At 49.7% G+C, this 12371-nt stretch overlaps 1 protein-coding gene across 2 annotated transcripts in view; it reads right to left on the bottom strand.

The window, feature by feature from the left end:
• The window catches only part of LOC147098469 (sorbin and SH3 domain-containing protein 1-like), a 356822-nt gene extending 344710 nt beyond the window's left edge, over nt 1–12112 (bottom strand). The window contains exon 1 of one of the 2 annotated variants that reach the window (XM_085970173.1): nt 12076–12112. The gene's annotated coding sequence lies outside the window, so the exon portion shown is untranslated. The remainder of the gene's footprint in view (nt 1–12075) is intronic. The other variant, XM_085970194.1, reaches the window with a different exon arrangement.
• Nucleotides 12113–12371: the final 259 nt, after the last annotated feature.

The following is a 12371-nucleotide window of genomic DNA, read 5'->3' as shown; positions in this document are numbered from 1 at the left end:
GGGAGTGGAATCTCTTTCGGTTCCGGTACATGGCAGAGTTGGCATGCGGCGCCCGCCAAGCGATATGCATGCAGTCGATGGCACCCTGCACCATGGGGAAGCCTGTAATCATCGCAAACCCTTGTGCTCGCTCCGCCTGCTTCTCTCTGGCATGAGGGAATGAAATGAAGATATCTCTCTTTGAATAGAGAGCCTCAGTGACCTCCCTTATGCAACATTTGCCAGCAAACTGCGAGATGTTGCTAGTATCACCAGTATCAGCCTGGAAGGAGCCAGACGCATAAAAGTTCATGGCCACGGTCACCTTCACAGCCACTGGCAATGCGGTCGCTGCCCTGCTCTCAGGTTGTGGCTGCAGCAGTTGGCAAATTTCAGTGAAGATCTCTTTAGTGAAGCACAGATAACTCAAACATTGGCCGTTCCTGAGGTTCAGGTTGGAGAATTGCTCCCTGAACACCCTGGGCGGATATGGCCTCCTGCTGAGTGCCCTTCTCCCCCACTCCTCCTCCTCCTCCTCCCTCTTCCAGCAGCTTGTCCTGCTCTGTGTGGCCTCTGCTCATTCTCCCAGTTATGCTCGATTCCAAGAGGAAGGCCGACTAGTGCACCCATGTCTGGGAGCAACTGCTTTGTGCAAAAGCCTTGAAGTCATCAAAAAGTCCTTCAGCACCAGCCACCCCACTCCCTGTAGACTGTTGAAACTTGAAACAACTGTGGAAAGCACCAAAAACGTGCAGAATTGTATCAACAGCCAGAAAAAAATCAACCAGCAAATAACCTGTAAGTAGTTGATGATCCTTTTAAATAGCGCTGATGGGGGGAGGTCCTTCCTGCTGCTTAACGCGTGTTCAGCTGTGCGAGGTTAAGAGAGGACGTCGGCTGGAGCGTGGAGTTCCAAAATGGCAGCGCTGGCGTCAAATCAGCGTTGTACGCTGATTGACGTCATGATCTGTCCGCTCTGCATACTTCCGCCAGAGGTTAGTTGTGTGCACGCTAACCCCCTTTACCAAGCAGGTGTTCGGCGCGCTTCGCGTCAGAAGTGTGGGTGCGCGCCGCAGACGCCATTTTGGAACCGTAAAGGCACTCGTAGTGCCCTAAGAATGGACGCTTCGGAGCCCAATTTCTCTCCCATGGAATCTTACAGCACAGAAGGAGGCCATTCGGCCCAACGTGTCTGTGCCGGCTCTTTGAAAGAGCCGTCCAATTAGTCCCACCCCCCTGCTCTTTCCCCAGAGCCCTGCAACTTTTTCTTTTCAAGTATTTATCCAATTCCCTTTTGCAAGTTATTATTAAATCTGCTCCCGCCGCCCTTTCAAACAGCGCGTTCCAGATCACAACAACTCGCTGCGTAAAAATAATTCTCCTCATCTTCCCCTCTGGTTCTTTTACCAACTACCTTAAATCTGTGCTCTCTGGTTACCGACCCAACCCTCAGTGGAAAGAGTTTCTCCATATCTACTCTTTCAAAAGCTCTCATAATTTTAAACACCTCTATTAAATGTCCCCTTAACCTTCTTTGCTCTATGGAAAACAATCTCACCTTCTCTAGTCTCTCCGCATAACTGAAGTCCCTCATCCCTGGTACAATCTGATAAATCTCCTCTGCACCCTCTCCAAGGCCTTATGTGGCTCAGTGTCACCCCTAAGAAGTGCCTTGGGATGTTTTACTATGTTAAAGGCGCTATATAAATGCAATCATTATTGTTGACATCCTTCCTAAAGTGTGGTGTGTTTTTTTCCCCAGTTTTGTCCCCTTCCCTCTGGAGGGTCCTGATTCTTGCTGGGCTATGGTTCCACAAGCACTGGAAGTCCCACAGTATCTTCACCGGGTGGCCATACTTCATACGTCAGCCTAGACAGCGACTGTTGGCAGACTAGGAAAGGACATTACAGCTATACACAGACCCAGATGTCCACACACAGCTTTAGAGCAGGGTGTCACTGGATTGCAACCAGGAGCAGGAACCCTGGCTGATCTTTCCACCTTTGTCCAGGGACACAGGGACAATGTAACAACCCTACCCCAACCCTGGCTGAGATCAGCCAACTCAACATTGACCGTGAGAAGATGTGGGGCACCCGGAGGAGATGTGAGACACCGGGAGGTGATGTGAGACACCTGGAGGTGGTGTGAGGTACTTCGAGGTGATGTGAGACACCCGGAGGAGATGTGAGACACCTGGGGGTGATGTGACACACCTGGGTGTGATGTGAGACACCTGGGGGTGATGTGACACACCTGGGGGTGATGTGAGACACCTGGGGGTGATGTGACACACCTGGAGGTGATGTGACACACCTGGGGGTGATGTGAGACACCTGGGGGTGATGTGAGACACCTGGAGGTGATGTGACACACCTGGAGGTGATGTGACACACCTGGGGGTGATGTGAGAGACCTGGGGGTGATGTGACACACCTGAGGGTGATGTGAGACACCTGGGGGTGATGTGACACACCTGGGGGTGATGTGCGACACCTGGGGGTGATGTGACACACCCGGAGATGTGAGACACCTGGGGGTGATGTGACACACCTGGGTGTGATGTGAGACACCTGGGTGTGATGTGAGACACCTGGGGGTGATGTGAGACACCTGGAGGTAATGTGAGGTACTTCGAGGAGATGTGAGACACCTGGAGGTGATGTGAGGTACTTGGAGGAGATGTGAGACACCTGGGGGTGATGTGAGACACCTGGAGGTGATGTGAGGTACTTGGAGGAGATGTGAGACACCTGGAGGTGATGTGAGACACCTGGAGGTGATGTGAGGTACTTGGAGGAGATGTGAGACACCTGGAGGTGATGTGAGACACCTGGAGGTGATGTGAGGCACTTGGAGGAAATGTGAGACACCTGGAGGTGATGTGAGGCACCTGGAGGTGATGTGAGGCACTTGGAGGTGATGTGAGGCACTTGGAGGAAATGTGAGACACCTGGAGGTGATGTGAGACACCCGGAGGAGATGTGACACACCTGGGGGTGATGTGACACACCTGGGGGTGATGTGAGGCACCTGGGGGTGATGTGAGACACCTGGGGGTGATGTGAGGCACCTGGGGGTGATGTGACACACCTGGAGGTGATGTGACACACCTGGGGGTGATGTGACACACCTGGGGGTGATGTGAGACACCTGGAGGTGATGTGAGACACCTGGGGGTGATGTGACACACCTGGAGGTGATGTGACACACCTGGGGGTGATGTGAGACACCTGGGGGTGATGTGAGACACCTGGAGGTGATGTGACACACCTGGGGGTGATGTGCGACACCTGGGGGTGATGTGACACACCCAGAGGAGATGCGAGACACCTGGGGGTGATGTGACACACCTGGGTGTGATGTGAGACACCTGGGGGTGATGTGAGACACCTGGGTGTGATGTGACACACCTGGGGGTGATGTGAGACACCTGGAGGTGATGTGAGGTACTTGGAGGAGATGTGAGACACCTGGGGGTGATGTGAGACACCTGGAGGTGATGTGAGGTACTTGGAGGAGATGTGAGACACCTGGAGGTGATGTGAGACACCTGGAGGTGATGTGAGGCACTTGGAGGAAATGTGAGACACCTGGAGGTGATGTGAGGCACCTGGAGGTGATGTGAGGCACTTGGAGGAGATGTGAGACACCTGGAGGAGATGTGAGACACCCGGGGGAGATGTGAGACACCTGGAGGTGATGTGAGACACCTGGAGGTGATGTGGGGCACCTGGAGATGTGAGACACCTGGAGGTGATGTGAGACACCTGGGGGAGGTGTGAGACACCTGGAGTTGATGTGAGGCACCTGGGGGAGATGTGAGACACCTGGAGGTGATGTGAGGCACCTGGAGATGTGAGACACCTGGAGGTGATGTGAGGCACTTGGAGGCGATGTGAGACACCTGGGGCTGATGTGAGGCACTTGGAGGCGATGTGAGACACCTGGAGGAGATGTGAGGCACCTGGGGGTGATGTAAGACACCTGGGGGTGATGTGAGACACCTGGAGGTGATGTGAGGCACCTGGAGGTGATGTGAGACACCTGGGGGTGATGTGAGACACCTGGAGGTGATGTGAGGCACTTGGAGGCGATGTGAGACACCTGGAGGAGATGTGAGACACCTGGGGGTGATGTGAGGCACCTGGAGGTGATGTGAGGCACCTGGAGGAGATGTGAGACACCTGGGGGTGATGTAAGACACCTGGGGGTGATGTGAGACACCTGGAGGTGATGTGAGGCACCTGGAGGTGATAAGAACATAAGAACATAAGAAATAGGAGCAGGAGTAGGCCAATCGGCCCCTCGAGCCTGCTCCGCCATTCAATAAGATCATGGCTGATCTGATCCTAACCGCCAATCTACTATCACAGAACCATCTCCTGAATCTAACAGAATTAGACACACGAAATAGGAGCAGGATCAGGTTACACGGCCCCTGGGCCCGCTCCGCTACCCACAGGGCCGTGACCGATCCGAACCTAGACTCATGTCCAAATTCCTGCCCGCTCCCCATAACCCTTTATTCCCTTTACTTCTAGGAAACTGTCTATTTCTGTTTTAAATTTATGTAATGATGTAGCTTCTACAGCTTTTTGGGGCAGCATATTCCATGGACCTACCACCCTCTGAGTGAAGTAGTTCCTCCTCATCTCAGTTTTGAAAGAGCAGCCCCTTATTCTAAGACTATGCCCCCTAGTTCTAGTTTCACCCATCATCGGGAACATCCTCCCCGCATCCACCCGATCCAACCCCTTCACAATCTTATATGTTTCAATAGATCGCCTCTCATTCTTCTGAACTCCAATGAGTAGAGTCTAAATCTACTCAACCTCTCCTCATATGTCCATCCCCACATCCCCGGGATTAACCGAGTGAACCTTCTTTGTACTGACTCGCGAGCAAGTATGTCTTTTCTTAAGTATGGACACCAAAACTGTATGCAGTATTCCAGGTGCGGTCTCACCAATACCTTGTACAACTGAAGCAATACCTCCCTATTTTTATATTCTATCCCCCTAGCAATGAAAGCCAACATTCCATTGGCCGCCTTAATCATTTGCTGCACCTGCATACTAACCTTTTGAGTTTCGTGCACCAGGACCCCCAGATCCCTTTGTACTTCAGTACTTTCCAGTTTCTTGCCATTAAGATAATAACTTGCTCTACGATTTTTCCTGCCAAAGTGCATAACCTCACACTTTCCAGTATTGTATTCCATCTGCCAAATCTCTGCCCACTTACTTAGCCTGTCTATGTCCCCTTGCAGGTTTTTTATGTTCTCCTCACTCACTACTTTCCCTCCCATCTTAGTATCATCTGCAAACTTTGATATGTTACACTCGGTCCCCTCCTCCAAATCGTTAATATAGATTGTAAAGAGTTGGGGACCCAGCACTGACCCCTGTGGAACACCACTAGTTACTGATTGCCAGTCCGAGAATGAACCATTTATCCCAACTCTCTGCCTTCTGTTAGATAGCCAATCCTCTATCCATGCCAGAATATTACCCCCAATCCCGTGATTTTTTATCTTAAGCAATAATCTTTTGTGTGGCACCTTGTCAAATGCCTTTTGGAAGTCTAAATACACTACGTCCACTGGTTCCCCTTTATCCACCCTATATGTTACTTCCTCAAAGAACTCCAGCAAATTTGTCAAACATGACTTCCCCTTCATAAAACCATGCTGACTTTGTCCTATTAAATTATGATTATCCAAATGTCCTGTTACTGTCTCCTTAATAGTGGACTCCAATATTTTACTTACCACAGATGTTAGGCTAACCGGTCTATAGTTTCCAGCCTTCTGTCTACTGCCCTTTTTAAATAAGGGCGTTACATTAGCAGTTTTCCAGTCTGCCGGGACCTTTGCTGAGTCCAGGGAGTTTTGGAAAATTATTACCAATGCATCCACAATCCCTACCGCCACTTCCCTCAAGACCCTAGGATGTAAGCCATCAGGTCCAGGTGATTTATCCGCCTTGAGTCCCATTATTTTACCGAGTACCGCTTCCTTAGTGATTTTGATCGTGTTTAGCTCCTCCCCCCCTATAGCCCCCTGTTTGTCCAGTGTTGGGATATTCTTAGTGTCTTCTACTGTAAAGACTGATACAAAATATTCATTCAGTGTTTTTGCCATCTCCATATTTCCCACCATTAATTTCCCGGTCTCATCCTCTAAGGGACCAACATTTACTTTAGCCACCCTTTTTCTTTTGATATAACAATAAAAACTCTTACTATCTGTTTTTATATTTTTTGCTAATTTACTTTCATAATCTATCTTCCCTTTCTTAATCAATCTTTTTGTTATTTTTTGCTGTCTTTTAAAGTTTTCCCAATCCTCTATCCTCCCACTAGATTTGGTTACCTTATATGCCCTTGTTTTTAGTCGAATACTATCCTTAATTTCTTTACTTAGCCACGGATGGCTGTCTTTTCTTTTACACCCTTTTCTTCTCAGTGGAATATATATTTTTTGGAAGTTGTAAAATAACTCCTTAAATGTACACCACTGATCATGTATCGTCTTACCCTTTAATCTATTTTCCCAATCCACTCTACTCAATTCCGCTCTCATACCTTCATAGTCTCCTTTATTCAAGCTTAGCACGCTTGTTTGAGATCCAACCTTCTCACCCTCTAATTGAACATGGAATTCAACCATGTTATGGTCACTCATTCCAAGGGGATCCTTTACTAGGACATTTTTAATTAATCCTGTCTCGTTACACAGGACCAGATCTAAGGTTGCTTGCCCCCTGGTCGGTTCAGTTACATACTGCTCAAGAAACCCATCCGTAATACACTCAATGAACTCATCCTCAAGGCAGCCCTGCCCAATTTGATTTGTCCAATTCATATGATAGTTAAAATCCCCCATAATTATAGATGTTCCCTTATTACAAGCCTCAACTATTTCCTGATTGATACTCCGTCCAACAGAGTTGCAACTGTTTGGAGGCCTATAGACTACGCCCACTAGTGTTTTTTTCCCCTTATTATTCCTTACCTCCACCCAAACTGTTTCATTATCCTGATCTTTTGACCCAATATCATTTCTCTGTATTACAGTGATTCCTTCCTTTATTAACATAGCCACCCCACCTCCCCTTCCTTCCTGCCTGTCCTTCCTGGTCATTAAATAACCTGGTATGTTTAATTCCCAGGCATTGTCACCCTGCAGCCATGTTTCTGTAATGGCCACAAGATCATACCCATATGTAGTTATTTGTGCCATTAACTCGTCTATTTTGTTACGAATGCTACGTGCATTCAGATAGAGAACTTTCAAATATGCTTTGTGACACTTAGTTCCTGCTTTTGCCCTTTTTATTACTTTACCTTTTACTCCATACCTTCTGCTCCTTCCTGACATGCTCTGGTTTTTAATTTCCCCACTGCTACCTAAGTCTATGATCTTCTCTGTTGTCATTTTTATTATTTGCTCTCTCGGAGCCTCCCCCCCACTAGTTAGTTTGAAGCCCTCTCTACAGCCCTAGTTATATGATCCGCCAGGACTCTAGTCCCAGCACTGGCCAAGTGAAGCCCGTCCCAACGGAACAGCTCCCTCCTGCCCCAGTACTGGTGCCAGTGTCCCAGGAAGCAAAACCCATTTCTCCCACACCAGTCTTTGAGCCACGCATTTAACTCTCTAATTTTATTTGTCCTAGCCAAATTCGCTCGTGGCTCTGGTAATAAACCAGAGATTATTACCCTTGAGGTTCTGTTTTTTAATTTGACCCCTAGCTGCTCATACTCCTTTAACAGAACCGGCTTCCTAGTCCTATCTACGTCGTTTGTACCAACATGGACCACGACAACTGGATCCACCCCCTCCCACTGCAAGTTTCTTTCCAGCCCAGAGGAGATGTCCTTAACCCTGGCACCGGGTAGGCAACACAGCCTTCGGGACTCTCGCTCTCGGCTGCAGAGAACTCTATCTATCCCCCTAATAATACTATCCCCTACCACTACAACATTTCTATTTACTCCCCCCTCTTGAATGGCCCCCCGTTCCACGGTGCTGTGGCCAGGTTGCTCATCCTCCCTGCAGTCCCTGCTCCTGTCCCCACAGGGAGTAAGAACCTCGAACCTGTTGGTCAAGAGCAAGCGCTGCGGCTCCTCCAGCTCTACCTCCTGGATCCCCGTACCTGCCTCACTCGTAGTCAGACCGTCCTGTCCCTAACCATGGGCTACATCTGAATTACTTAACTTCATAGGTGTGACCACCTCCTGATACACAGAGTCCAGGTACTTCTCCCCCTCCCTGATGTGTCGCAGTGTCTGAAGCTCAGATGTGAGACAGCTGGAGGAGATGTGAGACACCTGGCTTCTGAATTTTAAAAGCTAACGCTGGCTGCAGCTGTGCCACATGAATAATATTCCTGAAAGATCTGCACTGGCACAAATAAACAAAATAGAGAAACCAGCGTAAATGATAATGGTTACAGGACACTTAGAGTGTGCCGTTAATTAGCAATAGCCGCACACAGCTAATCACTGAAGCAACTGGCATGAAGTGGGAAGCCCTAATTCATATTTGCAGTCTTTATAATAACAATAAGAAGTTTTTAATTACTAACCTAAAAAGTGTCTAAACACAGGGCAACCCCCGTGCTGCAGTTAACGTCTCACACAAGGGTTCTTTGCATTGAGCCAGCACTGTGAAAAATATGCCCCACAAACTCAACTGCAAGGACTCGTTTCATTATCTGGATGTTGCCCCCAATCGCTGGAGGGTTTTTGTGTTTGCACCTGAGGGGAGTCACTGTGGTGAGATTGAACACTCGCAGGGGAGTTAGGGTCAGGGTAGGGTGGACTATGGGCATGTTTATAATCAATGGTGTTACTGACAGGCACGTTAACCCTGCCACTAACAGCACTCGATTAAAGAGAGGAGGCAGATGGACTCTGTCTCTCACAGCACCATGACCTGTCGGTCCCTGGGACCTGAGAGCAGTGTGGAGACTCTGAAACCACTGGGGTCACACACACAAACCACTGGGGTCACACACACAAACCACTGGGGTCATACCAAACCACTGGGGTCACACCAAACCACTGGGGTCACACACACAAACCACTGGGGTCACACACACAAACCACTGGGGTCACACACAAACCACTGGGGTCACACACACAAACCACTGGGGTCACACACACAAACCACTGGGGTCACACCAAACCACTGGGGTCACACCAAACCACTGGGGTCACACACACAAACCACCGGGGTCACACACAAACCACTGGGGTCACACACACAAACCACTGGGGTCACACACAAACCACTGGGGTCACACACACAAACCACTGGGGTCACACACACAAACCACTGGGGTCACACACACAAACCACTGGGGTCACACACACAAACCACTGGGGTCACACACACAAACCACTGGGGTCACACACACAAACCACTGGGGTCACACACAAACCACTGGGGTCAGAGTCTCGGAAACTACTGGGGTCAGAGAATCGCAACAGTGGCCAACATGAACCCACATCACCCTCTCCCTGACCCACATCACCCGCTCAATGACCCACATCACCCTCTCCCTGACCCACATCACCCTCTCCCTGACCCACATCACCCTCTCAATGACCCACATCACCCTCTCCATAACCAACATCACCCTCTCCCTGACCCACATCACCCTCTCCCTGACCCACATCACCCTCTCCCTGACCCACATCACCCACTCAATGACCCACATCACCCTCTCCATAACCCACATCACCCACTCAATGACCCACATCACCCTCTCCCTGACCCACATCACCCTCTCCCTGACCCACATCACCCTCTCCCTGACCCACATCAACCTCTCCCTGACCCACATCACCCTCTCCCTGATCCACATCACCCTCTCCCTGACCCACATCACCCTTTCCCTGACCCACATCACCCTCTCCCTGACCCACATCACCCTTTCCCTGACCCACATCACCCTCTCCCTGACCCACATCACCCTCTCCCTGACCCACATCACCCTCTCCCTGACCCACATCACCCTCTCAATGACCTACATCACCCTTTCCCTGACCCACATCACCCGCTCAATGACCCACATCACCCTCTCAATGACCCACATCACCCTCTCAATGACCCACATCACCCTTTCCCTGACCCACATCACCCACTCAATGACCCACATCACCCTCTCCCTGACCCACATCACCCTTTCCCTGACCCACATCACCCTCTCAATGACCCACATCACCCTTTCCCTGACCCACATCACCCTCTCAATGACCCACATCACCCTTTCCCTGACCCACATCACCCACTCAATGACCCACATCACCCGCTCAATGACCCACATCACCCGCTCAATGACCCACATCACCCGCTCAATGACCCACATCACCCACTCCCTGTTCCACATCACCCTCTCAACATCTGCCTCAGGCTTCATCTCCTCAGTAGCTTTGAGGCACAAGGCACGGGAACAGGACAGGAACGAGAGACACCAGTTCATGTTCAACGCAATCGGGATTACTGAGCAACTCAGTAACATGCAGTTCCCCTTTAAGGAATGGGATCTCTTTCTTCACAAGAACTTTGCTCCCCTCTCCCCAACACACAACACACGCAACGCAACACACAATACACATGGACACATATAACACACACGGATATACATAATGCACCCAACATACACAACATGCACAGTCACACATAACACACACACAACACATATGACACACACTCACACGCACACTCACACGCTCACTCACACGCACACTCACACGCACGCTCACACGCACGCTCACACACACGCTCACTCACACGCTCACTCACACGCACACTCACACGCACACTCACACGCACACTCACACGCACACTCACACGCACACTCACACGCACACTCACACTCACACGCACACTCACACGCACACTCACACACTCAGCCTCCAGTCGCCCCAGTTAAAAAGAATTCAAGTAAAAATAAGTTGATCTATTTGCCGATCACAGGCACGACAACACGTCCACTGCTGCAGGGTCCTTCATTTAAGCCCCATAAGCGGTTTCTATCACTTTACTGGATATTTAAGACTAATACACTTGATCAAGGGAACGTTTTAAAAATCTAAACATCTACTCTGGAGTCGGGGTTTACCCGAGATATTTTCAAGCGCACACATTTCCCTTTCTTATCCCCTTCCCTACTTAGCTCGTGGAGATTAATGAGGATCAGCACAGAGACGAAGAGGTGAAACTGTCCAAGTACAGAATCACTGCACTGAGAATACGTCGCTGGGAAGGAAACCCAAGCCTCAGATAAGACTTACCCTGAGCAGCAATCATAAGAACATAAGAACTAAGAGCAGGAGTCGGCCATACGGCCCCTCGAGCCTACTCCGCCATACGGCCCCTCGGGCCTGCTCCGCCATTCAATGAGATCATGGCTGATCTTCTACCTCATTTCACTTTCCTGCGCTATCCCCATATCCCTTGATTGCCTTAATATTCAGAAATCCATCGACCTCTGTCTTGAATATACTCAACGACTGAGCCTCCACAGCCCTCTGGGGTAGAGAATTCCACAGAGTGGAGCAGCAAACACCTTCCCGCCACTCACCAATCTCCATCCAATCCAGGCATGGATTCCTTGCTGGGATTTAGTCCCACAGGCACTGAACATCCTTTCCCAAGTGTCCTTTATCAAGGTGTGAGTCTTGACAACAAAATTTAGCACCTTGAATGTAGTAAAACATCCCAAGGTGCTTCACAGCAGCGTAATCTGACTAAAATTGACACCAAAGAAAGAGATATTAGGATAAGTGACCAAATGCTTGGTCAAAGAGGTAGGTTTTAGGCAGTGTCTTAAAGGAGGAGAGGCAGGCGGAGAGGCGGAGAGGTTTAGGGAGGGAATTCCAGAGCTTAGGTCCCAGACAGCTAAAGGCACGGCCGCCAATGGTCGGGTGAAGGAAGTGGGGGATGCACAAGGGCCAGAGTTGGAGGGGCACAGAGATCTTTTGTTTGTCCTTCCCGAAGTACACTCCGCCCGTCATTACAGCTGTCACTTTTTAACAAGTCCAGAACTGACTGCTGCTGAAAAGCTTCATAATGAACTAACCTGTTACTGGAATAAAAACAGAAAATGATGGAGAAACTCAGCAGGTCAGGCAGCATCTGTGAAGAGAGAAACAGAGTTAACGTTTCAGGTCGAGACCTTTCGTCAGAACTGGAAGAAAGCAGGAAATGGGACAGGTTTTTAAGCAAGTGTAGGGGCTGGGAAAGGGGGGAGGGGAGGAAAGAACAGAAGGGGAGGTCTGTGATAGGATGGAAGGCGGAAGAGATTAAGAGATATTGGCCTAGAAACTCGGTGGCGCCCCATTTGGGGCGCCAAGCTTGCCTGGGCGCCGGAATTAC

Source organism: Somniosus microcephalus, chromosome 29, assembly GCF_052327205.1.
Source record: "Somniosus microcephalus isolate GS21.2 chromosome 29, FLI_Smic_1.0, whole genome shotgun sequence".
Taxonomy (NCBI): domain Eukaryota; kingdom Metazoa; phylum Chordata; class Chondrichthyes; order Squaliformes; family Somniosidae; genus Somniosus; species Somniosus microcephalus.
This window is presented reverse-complemented; position numbering and strand designations above follow the sequence as displayed.